At 38.4% G+C, this 19,137-nt stretch overlaps 1 protein-coding gene across 1 annotated transcript in view; it reads right to left on the bottom strand.

The window, feature by feature from the left end:
• Positions 1–19,045, bottom strand: part of OSBPL1A (oxysterol binding protein like 1A) — a gene marked incomplete in the record, with an annotated part of 2,690,541 nt that extends 2,671,496 nt beyond the window's left edge. The window contains 1 exon segment of the mRNA XM_044065352.1: positions 18,808–19,045.
• Positions 19,046–19,137: the final 92 nt, after the last annotated feature.

The following is a 19,137-nucleotide window of genomic DNA, read 5'->3' as shown; positions in this document are numbered from 1 at the left end:
TATTTGTGATACAAACTATGACTCATATCTTGAATCAATGCACAAAACAGTTGATGAAATACAACATAATCCTGTTCTTTTTAAACTACTATCTATTATTGATAAGAAAATGTTTCATGCAGGGCAAGTGTATATTAATACTAAAGTAGAGAATTGTTATTTTGTTTGTGGGGAAAAAGCATACAAATGGTTACCTGAGAATTGGTCTGGCAGTTGTTTTTTCGGTTACCTGGTTCCAGCCATACGACACACTGCAGTTTTGCCTCAGGGAAGAATTCGAAATGTCAGAGAGGTCACCAAGAAAACCAGAAATCCAATCAAGAGGCCTGAAAATCCAGTGGGACGAATCGAAGCAGGCTGGAGAAACCATAATTCCGTGAAAAACAAAGATAAACTGACACACATGGACTTGAGTGACACTATTATATCGTGGGCAGGTATAGCCCCTGCATACGGTGCAGTGAAATCGATTTGGGAGATGAGAAAACTGTCCACACTTCTTGAAGTAATGAGTAATGCAATTTTCTGCTCTCGAATTAGTAACTGATGAACTGAACGCTATGAGAACTGTGGTGCTTCAAAACCGCATGGCTCTCGACTTCACCCTAGCGGCGAAAGGTGGTACATGCGCTTTAATAAAAGAGGAGTGCTGCTCATATATTCCTGACAACCAGCATGAGATAAACGACCAGCTTGAGGCGATTCAGCAAGTGTCGGCCATGACCAAACCAGGCCCAAACCCACTGACGGACTTTTTCCAGAATTTGTTTGGGGGATGGGGTAGCATCCTAATGAACATCCTGATTGCCATTTGTGTGGGATTACTCCTATTAGGAGTGTGTGTTTGTTGTGGTATTCTCTGCATGAAAAGATTAATCAAAGATTTTATAGACATGTCAGTTTTTGAGACTTTGTATCAAAGTACTGAAATTGAAGAATTGTTGAAAAGTGAAACACTTTCATAAGTTTAAACCGAATGACAACTGCAAATCTTGAACAGAAGAGGTTAGGAGAAGAAGCAAACTGTTTATGCTTTTGAAAATAGAATAAAAAGTATTAAAAGGGGGGAAATGTCAGAAAAATATGTATTAATGTATGTGTTTAGTGCTTATTAGAAGCTAAAAGGGTTAACACATTTCATTCTATTTTATGTACAGCTTAGTTTTGTATGAAACTACAAGATGCTTTTCTAAAATGACAATATGCTTTCTGAAACTGCAAGATGCTCTCTGACCTAGTATTTGCTAACACAGCAAAATTCATGTTTATGCCTTCTGGAAATATACTGAGAAGCAGGTGATTATCTGCTAGGTCAGGAAATTAATGAATAGAACAATACTGTTTTCTATAATGTTTAGAACAATACTGTTTTCTATCATGTTACTGAACTTAAACAATCAGCTCTGTTCATGTTATGAGAACATGCACAGCTGCAGAAAAAACAGATACAGTTAAACAAAGACTGCTTGAAGAAATTAACTATAATCTGTACTTGCTTTGTGCTCGAATTAGCCATAGTACCTTGAATGGTAACATTGCATAGTGAGAAGTTGTATCTGACCGGTGGTCATCAAGGCTACGTTGTTTTTCTTAGGAAGTTTTTTTGTAAACTTGATATGCCAGCAGAAAATCATGGACAAACAGCTGCTATGAAATAATATTGAAAGAACTTGTGATTTGTTACGTCAGCTTAGTAGGCAATGTCTTGTAAGAAATGTATAAGAATGGCTTCACTTCCTGATTCTAGTTAGACGAACTCTGTATTAGCATGTTTTTGTCTCCTTGCTGCAATATTAAAGTGCCGTGTATTGATCTTTTTGAAGTTGTTTTTTCCTTTGACAGCTGGGCAGTTACTTCTGTAGCATATAGTAGCATCAGGCAAGAAGCTTGACTTTAATCTCAATTTTGAGCTTCTACCTCCTTGTTCCTTTAACTTTTCTCACTGTGGCCAGCTGTGGGGCCCTAATTCACCTGCGTCCACTCCAACTACCTGTGTACATTATATTTTTTATTACAAACACACACAAACACACCGCACCGATTTCAGAAAAGCATTCAAGGATGTTTTACTGATTCCTGTTAATACTTCTGGTACCTCGTTATCATAATCAGCAAAACCAAACTCGAATGCGTTTCGGAAATCAGCTTGTCTGTGTTTCATTTGCAAAGTTTTCAGTCTTCTTCCTGTTTTTTTTTTTTTTTTTACTTTTTAGAATGACTGAATAAAAGCATTCTTTATTAAAAAGATCTTTTCTTATATTTTTAGTTTTTAGCCTTTAAATAAGAGGAGACCCAGAATCAGGCAATGCAGGATGCAGTCTTGCAAGAGAGTCCAGCTTCCTGTCTGATATATGGGTCTCATCCAAAAAGTCAGCTTGATACTAGGTGATATCATCATTTAGAAGAGATAAGTAAGAACAAGGAAATGTTATTTGAAGCTGAAGCGAAGAGACATTTCTTTCGGACAGAGTAGTGGATTTCGGAAACAGTCTTTCTGTAGAATTTAAAATGAAGAAAATTAATTATAGGTGTGGAATTTTTAAACTGTATTTATTTTTAGTTAAGTGGGGTACAGCACTCATCCAAATGCACCTGTGGTGTCAGCCTGGGAGAATACAATAGACAGAAAATAACAAAAGTTGACATTGTCAAATGGGAACAATTATAACAACAAATGAATATTTTAAAAAGTTTGAATAAGTCATTTTCTTTTTTGCCAGGATACCCTCGAGGCAATGAATATGATGTCTCTGAAAAGCGGAGACGAATTCAAGCCTTTGCTCACTGTTAGTGTGTTTGCTTGCCAGACTCACTTCAGAGAATTTAACATTGTACTTGCTTACTGACAAGAATGTGCACGTCTGTCCACCACATGCACACCCACACACTTGACAGCAGCACATGTCCCTTTTAAAAATTTAGGGTCGAGAGTGTGCATCAAACCCTCAGTTAGTGATCGGGGACGCTTGTTAGTGCCAGATCCTTGTGTTCTGGAGCACATACTCCCACACTGCTTTCTGTGCTGCTAATGCCGAAGATGAAACAGTCATTGCTGCCACTAATGCAAGCCTGGCTGCCACACGGCATGACTACACTTTTACTGCTCATCCTGCCATCCCCTGACACTGTGAAACATGTCCAGGGGAATCTCAGCACCAAACAGGTAATGGGCAAGTGGGATGTAATTTAGACTCTGAATACTACAGTAAGGGAACCGGAACAATTGGGTGTAGAATCAGACTAATAAACTGTCATACTAATAGCCAAGATGTACAGTTAATGACATTACTGAGACGTGCGGTCGGTGGTCTCTTTAAACATTCTTTTCTGGGGTCGGTTCATCAGATAAGACTGTGCAGGTGTGTGTGGAGGAAATTATGTATGGGGATGCCAGTGTGTGTGTGTTTCGCTCATTGTACAGTGTGTATGTGTGTTTCTCTTTTAAGGCCACTAGTAGTACAGTGCATCCTGGAGTGAGTGAGGTGTGTGTGTGTGTGTGTGTGTGTGTGTGTGTGTGTGTGTGTGTTTTTCTAGTTTTAAGACTGCTCATAGTAGAGTCCATCCTGCTCTGTCCCTCTGTGGTTCTGTCATGTCTTTGTGGGTGTGTCCTTCGCCGACAAGAAACTTAGGGTTTTTTCCTCTATCTCGCGAGAGGGTGACAGAACCAGAGAGCCAATTTCAGTAAAAAGCATTCTAACAATAGTAACAACCAACAATCTGGTGCCACTGTTCTAAAAGTCTCCACTTACCTTATCACAGCCTATCACTTATTCTAAACATTATCACGTTTGCACATTTTTATTTAGTTTATACATTTTCTTCTACATCTTCCTTTTCTTTTCTTCATTCCCTCACTATTTAGATTTACTTCCTAACATGTCACAACAGCATTTTAAAATTACCAACACATACAAACATAAAAACAATCCTAGATTTAACTCTTCATACACTCTTGAAAAATACAATTCTACCACAGCACAAAACATTCACATTTCCGTTTGCAAAACATTCCTCTCCCAAACATCAGAACCTATTTTCTGTCATATTAATGTAGCTCAGGAAGAATATTTCCAAGCTTCAATTGGCTGTTTAGGCCAGGATAATAATATAAAGGTAAGATAGAAGGTTAAGGATAAGGTAATATGGAGAGTTGTATGAAAGGTTGGACACTAAAGAGGGATGAAAAGGACATGTACCAATTGGCTAGACAGATGGACCGAGCTGGGAAAGAAGTGGAGCAGGTAAGGGTGATAAAAACAGTGAGGGAAACGTACTCACAAGCGAGGAGAGTGTGTTGAGCAGATGGAGAGAGTACTTTGAGGGACTGATAAATGAAGAGAATGAGAGAGAGAGAAGGTTGGATGATGTGGGGATAGTGAATTATGAAGTGAAACAGATTAGCAAGGAGGAAGTACGGACAAATATGAAGAGGATGAAGAATGGAAAGGCGGTTGATCCAGATGACATACCAGTGGAAGCATGGAGGTGCTTAGGAGAAATGGCAGTGGAATTCTTAACCAGATTGTTTAATGAAATCGTGGAAAGTCAGAGGATGCCTGAGGAGTGGGGAAAAAGTGTTTTGGTACCTATTTTTAAGAATAAGGGTGATGTGCAGAGTTGTAGTAGAGGGAACTGATCAGTCACAGCTTGAAGTTATGGGAAAGAGTAGTGAAAGCTAGGTTAAAAAGGGAGGGGACGATTAGCGATCAGCAGTATGGTTTCATGCCAGGAAAAAGCACTACAGATGTGATGTTTGCTCTGAGAGTGTTGATGGAGAAATACAGAGAAGGACAGAAGGAGTTGCATTGTGTCTTTGTTGACTTGGAAGAAAGCATATGATAGGGTGCCTAGAGAGGAATTGTGGTACTGTATGAGGAAGTCAGGAGTGGCAGAGAAGTATGTAAGAGTGATACAGGATATGTACGAGGGTAGTGTGACAGTGGTGAAGTCTGCAGTGGGAGTGACAGATCCGTTTAAGGTGGAGGTGGGATTACATCAAGGATCAGCTTTGAGCCCTTTCTTATTTGCAATGGTGATGGACAGGTTGACAGACGAGATCAGATAGGAGGCCCCATGGACTATGATGTTTGCAGAGGACATTGTGATCTGTAGTAGGAGTAGGGACCAGGTTGAGGATACCTTGGAGAGGTGGAGATATGCTCTAGAGAGAAGAGGAATGAAGGTCAGCAGGACTAAGACAGAATGTGTGTGTGTGTGTGTGTGTGTGTGTGTGTGTGTGTGTGTGAGAGAGAGAATGAGAGGGAGGATAGAGGAATGGTGAGGATGCAGGGAGTAGGGTTGGTGAAGGTGGAGGAGTTTAAGTACTCGGACTCAACAGTTCAGAGTAATGGTGAGTGTGGAAGACAGGTGAAGAAGAAAAAACAAACAAGCAGGGTGGAATGGGTGGAGAAGAGCGTCAGAAGTGATTTGTGACAGATGGGTACCAGTATGAGCGAAAGGGAAGGTCTACAAGAGGGTAGTGAGACTAGCTATGTTGTATGGGTTGGAGACGGTGGCATTGACAAAAAGGCAGGAGTCAGAGCTGGAAGTGGCAGAGTTAAAAATGTTAAGATTTGCAATGGGTGTGACAAGAATGGACAGAATTAGGAATCAGTATATTAGAGGGTCAGCTCAGGTTAAACGGTTTGGAGACAAAGTCAGAGAGGCAAGATTGCATTGGTTTGGACATGTGCTGAGGAGGGATGATGGGTATATTGGGAAAAGGATGCTAAGGATGTAGCTGCCAGGTAAGAGGAAAAGAGGAAGGCCTAAGATAAGGTTTATGGATGTGGTGAGAGAGGACATGCAGGTGGTTGGTGTGACAGAGCAATATACAGTGGACAGGAAGAAATGGAAACAGATGATCCGCTGTGGCAACCCCTAATGGGAACAGGAGGAGAAGGGGAAAAAGAATAATAATAAGGCCAGGAGACATTCAGACTAATCCAAAACACCTTTCATTCCAAATGGCCACCCTCATATTCTTTACACTTAGTTGCCTTGTTATATGCTATTCTAAAACATTCCTGCTCCACAATTCTCTTCCCAGTGTTTACTGAACCAAAGGCTAATGTCTACAAACTAGTCATCTTACCTGCAGAACTCTATGAAACCACCATCTCAAACCACACTGCCCATTAAGCCCTTCCATAGGAAAAAAAGTTTGTATTTTCTGAAATGATACACCAATTACCCAAAACGGCTTACAGCACCATTATTCTGCTCCATAAGCCAAGTGAAGCCATAGTAATTGCTCTTTCTGCTTTGGAAAAAAAAGAATGTGCATCCCTTGCTACCTCAATTTTTTGGTGGGGGGGGGATAAAGAGAAATGCATTGCATTCCTCTCTATTTCTCCTCCATCGATGATACTTAACATCTACTATGCCCTTACAAAGGCATTAATAAGACCAGCAATATACTTTTAAATAACTGCAATCCAAAAGCAAATTTCATTACTCAGCATTTGTCAGCTGCTGCTACTAGACAACGTGACACACAGACGCACTAAGCAGTTTCCTCTTCAGCAACTTCACTAAAAAAAATCTGGAAGAAAAATGCACTTAGAGGTACTGTCCAACTTCACTAGAAATCACTTTCTCCATTCTCTCACTAGATCTTCCTCACCACCAAAGCAAACAGTCATCACTGGTCATAAACTTTTAACTTCAAAGAACTATGGAAACATTACTCAGAGTACTAGTCAACCTATTTCACCCTAATGAATGCAAGACAGAATATGCAACTCATGCCCCAGATACGCAAAAAGCTGAATGGGAAACTAAACAACTGCATTTCCATTACATATACCCTGAGCTATGGTACCCCACCAGAACAGCTGTACATATTGCAAAAATAAAACGGAAGGGGTCATGTGACCTAGGTTTCAGTAGCAAGGCTGAAAACATAGGGAACTGATGGGGCATTTTATAATGACCACATAAAAAAATGTCAATGTGCAGAAACATCAGTGCAGATCACACTGAAATCTGCATGTCAAAACTTTAATCAAAGTGCAAAAAATGGCCAAAACCACAGAGACTGCAAAAGGAACACAGATGCTCTAATGTTTTGAATTGTCTACTTTTGTGTCAGTCAACTAAAGAACGAACAAAAATAAATAATGTAATGTGTACAACTATGGTTAGGGGCTGTCGCTCGTCTTGTGTATCTGTAAGAGGATGAGGCTTGGGTGTTTCTTTAAGTAGTTTATTACATACAAAAACATCAGGATGGATGACTGGAACATTCAACTTAAAATAACCGACTGAGTGTTACACACATGCATGCTCTCACTCTAGCTGGTAACTCAAAATTGTTCTCTTGCTTGCACGTGCTCAGTACTTATATGCATGTGCCCGCTGACTGAAATGTTTCTTAAAGGTATATCGCACACTCTGATCTACAGAGGCAGAATTAGCAAGCTATCCCTAGCCATGGACCTAACTCCAACACTGCACGTTACCTTACCTAAAATGCTTTTCCAAACTACAAACACACTTCACATAGAGCATCATGCATTCAAAATATTAAATCAATCCCCTAGCCCACCCCTTACTATAACCCTAACAAAGAAACACTCTTACACACGCACACCTTCATAAATACAAGCATTCGCACACCCGTAAACATGTTCCCATCTCTAACCCTAACCCACAAACAAACACACCAACCACTAATGTCGAAACTATAATACTACCACATCTCAAACAGAAAAGGAACAGTGTTCTGACATTAAAAATGTCCTGCATTCAACAAATAGATGCTTTGAAAGAAGCACACAGCAGGAAGCTCCAATGATAAAACGTGCAATTGGCAACATTCACTGAAACAGTCATCCAATACATACTGTTCCCACTTCAACAAATCAACATACAAAGCTGTAATGCACCTTGGATTAACTACTCACTTGGAAAACTGACAAGGTTAATGCCTGGAAACTTAACCCTAACAATACTATAGCAGTTAATAAATATATTTTACTAAAAACAACTAATGAAGACAAAACTTTTTACTAAAAACAACTAATGAAGACAAAAATTACTTCAAAAAACAATTCAAAACTAAAATCTCCTACTTCAAATCATTTTATAAAACTACACAGCAAATTAGCTCCATCAAAAAGCTTTCACAAAAACAAAGTTTTTCCGCAACATTAGACACCAATATCCTCCACCAAATTCAGTCCAGACTTAGTTCTTCACATCTTCATAGATTTCAAACTTTCTTCACTCACACCTCCCATCCTAGACATTCCATTTCACAATTTTATGACACCCTCTATTCTACTTCAAATATACCACTTTCAAACTAGTCAGACCTACTTTACAGCTTAGAATGTACTTTTAACTCAACTTTCATATCCTTCACCTCAAGATTCCTTTGATACAAAGCTGAACATCTTTGTAAACCTCTTGCTCTTATCCACCTTTCCTTAACCTCACACATTAACTCACACAGTTTCAAATTTTCTATAATTATACCCTTAATAAAAATCAACAGCCTCACCTCTACCGATTTTAGGCCCATCTCCAACAACCTACAAATCTGCAAAAAACCCTGCAAAACATTTTTACAGTAAATGGTTGAATACCTTCAAATGTATGTTTCATCTGTTAAGCAACCCAGTTTCAGGCTAATGGACAGAGTTATTACTGTTACCTACTATTTAACAGATCAAATACTTGCCAATGAGGAACAAGGCCAACTCATTTCAGTAGTCATTTCAGACCTAAAAAAGCCTTTGATAATATCAATAATAATCTTTTAATTGGCAAACTAAAATTCATTTACTTTTCTGAAAATTAGCCTTTGGTTCAAGAGCCGCATTTAGCAGAAAGTTCACCACTACCTATGCACAACAAACACCTCACTATGACATGCTTTCCAAAAGGGTGTTGCAACAAGGCTCAGTTCCTAAGCCACTTCTCTTTTCTTCATTTATCAGCAACTTAATATCTGATCTGCCATTTACCAAAATACAACTAACAGCAGATAATATTTTGCTGACTTCTCTGCATAAACAAATTCCATTAACAGTGCAAAATTGTTTAGAAAGGATTACTCTATCAAACAACTATCCAAGCACAAGCAAACTAACACCCTTAAATCTAACATTGTACTCTTTACAATTTCAAAAGGAGTGCACCATACTAACTTCCTCTTACTCTCCATAGAAGACCACATACATACATACATACATACACACACATCTATATGTATGTATGCTTTCTTTACTCCATGGAATTACACTCACGAAATCAGCTCAGTCTCCTATAAGCTCTTCAGCTTTATTACATAAGAACCTAGAAGAGCTATACACTAAAATGTAACTATTCCCAGGTTTGAATATTTATTCTCTATCTTCACCCACAGCTCGTTTCACAATCATTTCATGTAGCAGAAAACAGGGAACAAATAACTTAAATGCATTAATTTTGCCACCAAGAAGTAACATCATTGCACTATCCTTCAGAAAGCTAAATACCTTCATGTAAGTCTTGGTTCCAAGTTCCTTTTAATAACTTAATCTTCAAACTGCTAAATGAAGCCTATTGCCCCTGCTGGGCAGTAAACTAAAAACTCACCACAATGACTACTCTCTCAGAAACCATAATGGTCTGATTCTTAATACTTTTCTTCAGAATCACAATGGGCGAGGCCTCTTTTTTTTTTTATAATCAGCATCCTTTTCCTGGAACGTCCTTCCTGTGGGTATCAGGTAAATTAGTGACTTTATTTTTTGATTTGCTTTTAATAAAACAGCAAAATATCCTTGCTTTATCAGTAATGGCCGATTTACTTTATGACACTACCAAAACCGCCTTACACCTTTGAACACCCCTTGCAGGTCCCACTCAACTGATCTTCCTAAGATATTGCATATATGTTTATTGCTGTCAGTTGTTACTGTACATTGTTTTGAATTCAAACATGACAAGTTTACAGTTCACATATGAAAGGTTTGTTAAGTATTTTGTTCTTGTTATTTGTGCCTGCATTGGATCAATTTCCTATACTGTTTTCTAAAAGTATTTCTTGTATTTGCCGTATGACCTGTGAAGTAAATGAAGTTCTTAACAAGCTCACATACCCAGTTAAACTCCCATCATCTCATCAAATCATTCTATCCTCCAACACCACCACACCTGCCCAAAGCAGTTTAATAAATGCAGAAATGGAATATTCCTTAGTAAATACTACATGAATGACTCCCTTGGTTATACAGTAGATACTTTTGGAGCTCTTTTTGTTGCTTACCATACATTCTGCAGGACTGACTACTGCATAAGCTGTACTGAATGTTATGGTCCATTTTGTCATTGTTTATACTACTTGCTGCTCTCTGCTATGTACAGTGATCAACTATTAGCAGTAAAGGATCTCAAAATTACTTCACCTACCTGGCATTTTAACAGGGGTGTGTACACTTTTTATATCCGCTGTACCTATATATGTCTATAGCAATATACTCTGCACGAGTGCGCGCACACACCCAGACAAAGACACACACCCTGGATAAGGGGGTTAAACCACAGGATTACCAACTGGTAGGCTTGGGTTCGAAGCTTGGCTGGAGAACAAACTGGGCAGCAGCAGTAACTGCGTGGAAAAAAGGCCTGGGAATCTACTTCGTGAAATCTCATAAGACTGTATGCGGCCTACACCCAAAGTCACCATGAGTCAATTTTGAATCAAGAGCATCTAGCACACACACACACACACACACACACACATATATTATATATATATATATATATATATATATATATATATATATATATATATATATATATATCCATCCAAATATACATATATATTATAAGTACACACGCACACTACATATACCAATATGTACAGCTGCTTTATAATACAAATATGAATATGCTTTATATTTATACAACATTCAACCACCTCATATCCACGCTGTGATTGCACTTTCAATGTACCCCACGAGAAGTACATTTAAAAGTGCTCATTTGTCTCACGGTTTCTTTAGTTTACAAAATTCCCATCAATGGTTCCAAAAGTAGTAAACAAACCTGTGCTTGATAACACTGCATTCAGTGGTGTATATAAACTCTGCCATGTCAACTCTCCACTGTTTCTTCAGCCAGATTCTCCAGAACCCAAGTCAGCTATCCATCACACCCTTTATCAAACACAGATCCTCATTCATAAATCACTGCTGCAAAAGCCTAAGCTATGCAAGTTATAGTTTACCAAGAATACAACAATCAGAGTGCTCCAAAGTCTTGGGGTCCCTCCACTTGCACCGAGGTTGCTGGCAGCATAAGCTCCAAGTGGAGCAAACCAGCAGCATGGGCCCCAAACACGTCAGTGGTTTCTTGTCATCCTTAGACAACATCCCACTTGCATGCTTCATAGGACAGGTGTTCAGTTAATGGTCTTCCATTGCTAAGCATATTAGTTGCCATTGGGGAAAATGTCTTGTATGATGTTATTTTCTGTAAAAAATACGCTGATTACTATCAGAAACATTATTTTACTTGAAGGGAAATGTGTGTTAAACGGGACGGTCTTGAGACTTTCTGGTCTGACAGATTGCTTGTCTTCTATTTTTAACTTTTGCTGTTTGTGGTTATTTTAAGAGCTTTATATTTTATTGGGGCAACTATGTTTTGGGAGGGTCGCTGTGTATTTTGCTTTTAAATATTTCTTTTTGATAACTTACCTGTCACGGACTAGCTCCAGCTGATCTAACCGGGATTCAGACTCATTTTCTGTAGGCCAAGGAACAGCATATACTGGTCCCATGTTTCTTCCTTCTTCCATACCAAAGAAAAAAGAAAACTTGCACAGAGACCTTGTCAACATAGTGGGCTCAGTCTATGCTCAGCCACTGCTGGGCGACTCTGTTGTGGCCATTAATGGTTCATCAAACCATTAACTTTTTTTTTCTCGGAATCCCTTTGGTGTAGCTTCTTATCAAGAAACAGGGACAGCCACATCCTACGCAGCTGTCCAGATGCTCTTACCAGGCATAGGAGAGCCACATGGAGGAGAAAGCAGGGAGTAAATCCCTGAGTAACTGGGCAAAGAAACCTGGTCCCCGGGATGAATGAACTGCTATTTATGATTTGATCCCCATTCTAAGGATGTCCCTAGGAGAGAAAAAAAAAAAAAAAACAAAGTTATTTATTTATCTTCCTCTGACTGTTTGTTTAGATAACTAAGAGTTTACTGATTTGGCTACATATTTACTACAGAATTAAAACCTGTGAAAGATTACTGGAATTTTTGTGCAAAAAAAAAAAAATACGAGTTTCCACATTTTCTGGGAATTCCCTATTTGATTATCAGGTAAGGGCATACTCTACTTTTTCTGCAAAAAGTAACTGATTCTGACTCTGATGAAAGCGTTTCTTCAGAGTTTCCATGGAGGAATTTTCACGTTCTTAAACGATTTCCAAGATGAATTAAATATTTCAATGGGAAAATCCTCATATTCCAGCTTCTCTGAAGAAATACTATGATTTATTACAAGCTGAACTTCCACAGGTTGCTGCTATTCTGCCTATTTTCTCAGCTTTGGACAATGTTTTTGATACGGCCTATAATATGCCAGATGGTCAACATGCAGCACCTAAAAAGGGAGACAGAATTTTTAAGTTCCTCAGTCTTATAAATATTTTTCTCATTCCAGATTTGATCCCATAGCTATTTCTGTGTCAAATCCTGCTGTAACAAAAATAATTTAGTTACTGCTAATCCCATCCCCTCTGACAAAGGTGGAAAAGGCATTGACTGATTAGCTAGTTAGTTATTGACATTTGTTTACCAGGAACGTCCACTGGACCATGCTAACCCATTTTCAGCGGAGGTCCGGGGAGAAAAGCTCCACAGTAACAGGTAGAAATGACAACAGATTACAATATTGTTCACAGTTACAAGTATTATGACACAAAATACAACCTGCCCATATACATATAAACTTATAACTTGCACACAAAGGCAGTACATAAAAGTTTCATAATCTTAGTATTTACAAAGAAAAGTATTTCTATGGAATGAAGTGACCCAATGAGACAAAAATACAACTAGCCAGTATACATATAAACAAATTGCACAAAAAAACAGTACATAAAAGGTTCATATCCTTACTATTTATATAGGAAAGTATTTACATAGAATAAAGTGACCATTGTCAAAACCATGTATACCTCGAATGAGGTATAAAGTTACAGAGGAGTATAGAGGTGAATTTGGGTATAGACAGAGTTTTGTTGGTTTATCAGTAGGTTAGAGCTTAGGTAACTGCTGAAGCAGGAGTTGATCAGTTACATATCCATGCGGAGGAGAGGTGGCCATGAGGGGCAGCTTTGAAGACAGCTGGTGATGGTTGTAATCGGATTTGTGCTGGAAGATTGTTCCAGATTTTAGAGATGGTCCACAAGTATAGTAATTGGCCTGCAGGGAGTTTTGGCTTGTGTATTTGGAGCAGATATTGGTGCTCACAGCGAAGAGAACAAGCTGGTTTATACAGGGAGAATATGCAGCTTAGAGCCAGACAGTCGTGAGGTGTATAGATCAGTTTATGAGCGGTAGAAAGCTGAAGAAGGAGAAGATAGTCGGGGAGCTTGAGCCATTTCAGTTGCTTTAAGACAGTACAGTGGTGAGCAGAGTGGTGACTATTTGTGGCAAATTTAGCAAATTTTATTATAGCAAGTGTCTAATTTGGCGATGAGGGAAGACTGCAGATTGGTTAACAAGATGGCCCCATAAGTTAGTGAAGGTAAGACAGTGCTAGTGCTTATTTGGAAGGGAGAAAGAGGAATTTATTATGTCTACATAGCAGTCCAAGTTTTTTGTGGGTCTTACTAATATTGTTTTGGATGATCAAATTTAAGATTTTCATCAATAATTACCATAGCAGTTTAGTGTGGGTAACTACTTCAATTTGTTTGGAGTTATGAGAGAAAATTTCAAAGGTCAGCTTTATTTATGGGGGGAGTTTCTCTTAAGATTAAGAAAAAAAGAGGATTCATTTTTCAGCCACTTTAACCTTTTGAATTATAAACTACGCTCACACATTAAATTTGTTAGTATACTTGGACAATACCAAGAACATTACTTTCAGTTTTCCCTCTTTAGAAGGTAAGTTCTCTTTAAGTGATTTAATTGCTTCTGTTTCCCAGAAATCTGAACATTCTTTAAAGTGTTCATATGACTGCACTGAGTATTTCTAGGACAGCAGCTTCTGTTATGGGGTGGTTTGCTTAGGTGCAGAAACAAAAGTTTTCTGAAGGTAATACATTTTAAATGTTCCTTTGGACTTGGAGTTTCTGTTTGGTCATTCTGCTATTCAGCTACTCTAAATAGTTTGACAAAAAAGGAAAAATGATACAGGAGTTACTCAGATTTTCAGCCTTCCTTTTTCAGCTTCCTAAAACTTCTGCTGCAAACTCAGGTTATTTTTATAAAAAGCAAAATAGTCTTATGCTTCTAATAAGCAGACATACAAAAAAGTGGTAGGAAGATTCAAAGAAAGAATGAACCTTCCAGAAAAAAGGGACAATCCAATAATAACAGATTATTATTGCAGTATTTCTCTCCTTCCACCAAGTTACCTCTCAACCTCTTAGTGCAAAAAATCTGGATCATACCCAAAATCGGGACAGGTTCAAAATATTGCTTTTATGAATTTAGAAAGTTTCTAGAGCAACCAGTTATGCATTTTCCAATGAACATGAAGTTTGAAACTCAAATGTCTGCCATTACTTTGTAACCTCAGTCCTCAACGATTTGCCAAAAAAATAAGTCAAAACTTTTATGATGAACAAACCACAAATATGAGACAAAAATCTAGACAGTCAGAAAATATATAGACAGTTGGGAGGTATGCCATCTCCGTCACAACCTTAACCCTGTCCTAGAGCCTGGTTCTTCACCTTCGCTTTTTGGCATTAGATAGTTTCAGACAAATTAATTCTAAGAATTATTTTGACAGCTTTATAGATGTCACCGGGAAACCCTCCCTCCTTTTCAGGGGACTCTTCCTCATCCTCCAAATCACTCTTCCTCATTTCCCTCCTAGTCATCAATGAAATGCTGTGGGAGTCATAGAACCAGTTTCCCCAGATCAGTCGGGGAAATTTTTCTTTACTCAAGATTTTTTTTTTCCGCTAACAAAGGAGGACACAGCGTGGAAACCAGTTCTCCACCTGTCCTTTCTCAACCTGTTTGTGAAAGTTCCAGGAGTTCAAAACGCTGTCTCTACGAACCCTGTTACCTGCTATTCCACCTCTATGCTTTTTGGCAACTCTAGAATTGAAAAATGCACATCACATACTTATTTCCACAAATTTCAGAAAATTTCTAAGGTTTCTTGTGCATAAGTTTCACTATTACTTTTCTGATAGTTATCTACTGCTCTAAGAGTCTTCCCAAAGTGCCAAACATTTGTGATAGTCCATTGCAGGCTGCAGAGTATTCACGTTTTTCCTTACTTAGATGACTTGCTTTGAGAGAGAGAGAGAGAGAGAGAGAGAGAGAGACACTGTAAAAATAAGTATTACTAGTCCCTTACATAGGTGGAAAACCTCTATTAATCGAGGATTCCAGGTCACCATTCAAAAATCATCCTTGATTCCTTTCAACAGGACAGTGTTCCTAGGGTGCTTTCTAGTTTCCACTATGAAAAATGCTGAAGTAAAGGAAATATGAAAAACTACTACAAAAACAAAAAAGGACAGCAGACACTGTACCAAAAATTTATTATGAAGCGCTTTTCATTTGACAAATGGTTCAAACGTCAGACAAAACATAACTTCAAAAACATCAGTTTAAAAAGGTTGCCAAGGAAAACATGTGATCTAGCACCACCAATCATGGCAGCCCCAGATCAAACAAATCCACCCTCAATGATACAACTCAGTTTAGCCATAAAATACCATAGCAACCACAAGTAAAATACAATATACAAAAAAAAATTAAGGAGCAAATTTGTAAAGAACTCTATATATTGATGCATACTATCTTATATGACTAGTTAGCATCATACAATTTAAACATTAAAACATAGAAAATTATCTAATAAATAAAACTACAAACATAAAACAAGCTACTGTGTATTACTACCCCGCAAGACTTTTGAGTTTAATAAAAAAGGCATTATTTCCTCAGGAAAAAAGTGGACCTCTATCTGGAATTGGTCCCGAGTTTCTCACTTAAGCCTCAGACTTCTGCAACAGCATATCTCATAATACTAGGGATCATGGCTTTTATGATTCTCACGATTCCTTTTGCTACATATGAAAATAGTATGGTCATAACATCTTCATTCCCTGACATTTCAAATTCACGTGCTGAGATTTGTGAAAACAATTGCTTTGGTGGAGAGACCAGATATCCTTGAATCTGGGTTTCTCCTTTTCTCCAACTACCCCTGCACAATCTGTAACAAAAGGTACCCTGGATTCCTCATTGGGAGCTGTGTCTATTGAGGTGCAAGGTCTTTGGCACCACAGTGATGTGGTGCATTAACACACAAGGGGGTACCACATCTTAACCCTCTGCAGCCTGGCTATGGTAGCTTGGGATGCAGCACATCAGCACAGTTTCTCTCTCTAAGCTTTTCTATTCTATCAGAACAAAATGATGCGGGAGACAATCTGAGCAGAACCAGGACAGACCCCAGGGAAAATGAATGTGGGGGTCTTTTGAGAATTCTTCTAGTTCTTTCAAAACAGACAGCTGAAGAAATTCTGATTCAGGGTTTCTTGCAATCAAGCCTGGAAAACAGACAATTTCCTTGGACTGGACTGTTGCTGTATATGCATTTCTACCCTTTCCACTGACATCCAGGATAATTCTAAAGATTCAGGATGGCTCCCTTCTACCCCATACAACAGTGGCCCTCCACTCTTATGGAATTGGCCAAAAACAAGTAACACAATTTTGCTTACATAATGGATGCAACTTGGATCTATTCACACAAGACAAGGGGTGTTTGATACATCCCAACCTCAAACAACTACAAGTGACTGATTGGATAATTCAATTTTGATATCTCTTTTGAGCACCCCCCCCCCCCCATGTGCAACAGGTGTTAAAGGAGACAAAGAAATCTGCTACTAGAAAATCTTACATTGGTAAATGGAAGAGATTTTCTAATTCACACCACATTAAGATCCAAGATCTATTCAGGGTTTCTGTACCAGTGGTTTTGCAATATTTGTGAGAATTACCTTTTGGCCTTTCACATTTCTCTGTCACGGTGAATCACTAAGCTATTTCAATAGATGCATCCATGGAGCCTCACCTTTTATCACAATTTTTATTCAAGCTTTCCTTGAAAGGGGGTTTATATTTGCACCTATCTGGGATCTTAACTCTGTTTTGAAAAAGTTAAGTTTAGATCCTTTTGAACCAGCTTATCAGGCTGATTTTATGCATAAAACAGTTTCAATTTACATTAAGCCAAACCATACATCTCCCTGTCTTCTTTCCAGAGGCTAAAAGACAGGGAGAAAGAATTCTTATACTTTGGATGTACACAGACAGCTCACGATATTTTGACAGAACTAAACCATTCAGAAAAGATAGACAGATGTATATTTTCTATGAAAGTAAAGAAAAAGGGCAAAGTACTTTCAAATGGTTGTCCCTTGTTATTCATTTTTGTTACTCCCTCTATAATAATGGTCTATTGCCATTTCTTTTTGTTATTATCAGCATAACAAAACACTCCACCTAGGGGCAAGTAGGCTCAGTCTATGAAAGTATTAACTTCTTCTACAGCTGTTTGGAAAGAGAACTCCAGAAGCATTCTAGAGGGAGCTACTTGGGCCTCTTATAATTCCATTGTAAAGGTATGTACAATTAGATTCCCTTTCCTGCTCTACAGCAAGTTTTGCTAGGACCATTCTCCAGGGGCTCCTGGAATCTGATCCTTCCAACCTGTAGGGTACTGCAGCAGTGATGTTTAAATGAATACAGTATAGTTGTGTAAATAAACAATAATAGATGTTCGACTAAATCTATCTTGCAGTAGCAATAACCTCCCTCCACCCCCTTTGTACGAATGTGATTATGCAATAAGGATTTGCACTGCTCTACCTAACGTTACGGTTACCGTTCTTATCAGGACCATAGCCTCCCTTTTACAGTTGGCAAGAAAGCACTGTGGCTGCTAGTTTTCTCACTTGGAGTTCATATAACCAGCAGCCTGGGGGCAAACGGAAGGAGCCCAAGGTTTTGCACGACTTGCCCATCAGTACATTTTAAGCAGGATAGAACCCATATAGCTTTGGCTACTATCATGGTAAGTTTTACTTACGCAACTATTCATTATCCTCCTCCTCTACATGCACAAAACAGAAAGTAATGTTATACGTTTAAAACACTAGGATGTGGCATATCAAACTACACTGAACAAGATTCCTGACGAATCTGCAAATAATCTAGAACTGATCACAAGTCACCCCGTAACAATCAACCAATGTGCAAAGATATGGCGGTATAAATAAGTTATAGAAAAGTATCCTTTAATTAAAAACTTTGTACAGTTCATTCATAAATTCATATATGTCACCATCGGGAAAACGTTACAGAAACATTTGTAGGAATGGACGTGTTCGAAAAAATCAAGAGTAGGCTTCCGTATCTCAGAAAAGCGACTACTGCACCACGACCTTATATCTGTTAGAAAAACTGTAACAACATAGCTGAAGCACCAACAATTCAAACATGAACCACCACTCTGACACATAACTGACTCCCGCTCCATGAATTAAAAACATTTGGAAAGTGTCTTAACTGTATAAATAATTTCACGTACAACTTACTCAAGATTAATTGCACTTGCCAGTCAGCTTCCAAAATAAACAAAATGAGTTAGAATGCACATCTGTCAATGAGTGCGTTATACTATATGTTCCTTGTTTTAACTCTTTAAAAGGCTTGGAAGTTGTCAATAAGCACCATCATACGGGCGACTGTAATACTTCACAATATCCGGACATAAGAAAACAAAGAATAGCAACTGTAAACGCTTTCCTCTACAGCTTAGCAGTTTTGTGTGTACAATTTGTATGAGAAGCACGTGACTATGATCAGCTGCAAGCTACTAGTTTATAGTCTTAACCGGGGCCGACGGGGGACAAAAAAAAATCTGC

The sequence above is a fragment of the Protopterus annectens genome, chromosome 3.part0 (genome assembly GCF_019279795.1).
Source record: "Protopterus annectens isolate FY-2018-M chromosome 3.part0, PAN1.0, whole genome shotgun sequence".
NCBI lineage: Eukaryota > Metazoa > Chordata > Ceratodontiformes > Protopteridae > Protopterus > Protopterus annectens.
This window is presented reverse-complemented; position numbering and strand designations above follow the sequence as displayed.